This window comes from Cryptotermes secundus, unplaced genomic scaffold (assembly GCF_002891405.2).
Source record: "Cryptotermes secundus unplaced genomic scaffold, Csec_1.0 scaffold1297, whole genome shotgun sequence".
NCBI lineage: Eukaryota > Metazoa > Arthropoda > Insecta > Blattodea > Kalotermitidae > Cryptotermes > Cryptotermes secundus.
The window spans coordinates 39,613-40,737 of record NW_019732392.1 but is presented as its reverse complement, the minus strand read 5'-3'; the positions used below and the strand labels follow the sequence as shown (position 1 = coordinate 40,737).

At 37.9% G+C, this 1,125-nt stretch overlaps 1 protein-coding gene across 2 annotated transcripts in view; it reads left to right on the top strand.

The window, feature by feature from the left end:
* Positions 1 to 1,125, top strand: part of LOC111867710 (protein unc-79 homolog) — a 52,130-nt gene that overhangs the window by 12,391 nt on the left and 38,614 nt on the right. The window lies entirely within an intron of this gene.

Here is a 1,125-nt window from a genome sequence, read left to right as displayed (position 1 = left end):
TATATGAGAGACAAATTGAATTATATATGTCCAGTATATAGCCTACTATATATATATATATATATATATATATATATATATATATATATTGCTTATTGCATGTGATATGAAATATAGTTTCATTAAGATCTGCAAGTTTTATTTAAAACACTTATTCAGTGAAATATAAAGAAAAATCACATATGTTTGTGCTGTTACTTTGCAACAATAGATTTGTATTTGCATGAACTCATCAGCACTGTTTGAGGCCCTCATGTTAGACCTATGGGTTATGCCACCATCCCTTGTATTCAGAATGTTGGCAAACATCACTAAATCGGACACCGTTTCCATGACAGATTTTTAAAATGTTCCATAAGTGTTTGGTATGCTTTAACATGTTTAACCCATGGACATCTATATGCACGTACAATCTGTGTTGTGAAACTTGCCTCTGTTACGAAGAGCGTGTTAATTTGAAGAAAGGTATATTTCCTCATCTTAATATTTTGTTAAGTTACACCTCTTTTCTTGTTAGTCCACCATGGCACATTACTTACTTACTGACGGAGCTGAGCCCTTCTTGAGGAGCCGCCAATTCTGCAGCTACTCAAGAATTTCCCAGCATTTTATGGAACCTGAAGGTTCATCACCATGTTCACAACAGCCCTCCACTGGTCCCTATCCTAAGCCAGATTTATCCAATCCATACCATCCCATCCTATCTCTCTAAGATCCATTCTAATATTGTCCACCCACCTACGCCTTGGTCTTCCCTGTGGTCTCTTTCCTTCTGGCTTTCCCACCAATATCCTATATGCATTCCTTGTCTCCCCCATTCATGCTACATGACCTGGCCACCTCATCCTCCTTGACTTGATCATTCTAATTATACTTGGAGAAGAGTACGAGTTATGAAGCTCCTCATTATGCAGTTTCCTCCACCCTCCTGTGATTTCATCTCTCTTTGGTCCAAATATTCTCCTCAACACCCTGTTCTCAAACACCCTCAGTCTATGTACCTCTCTTAATGTCAGAGACCAAGTTTCACACCCATACAGAACCACAGGCAAAATTATAGTTTTGTATATTCTAATTTTTATGTTTTTGGACAACAGACAAGAAGACAAAAGGTTCTGGACGGCA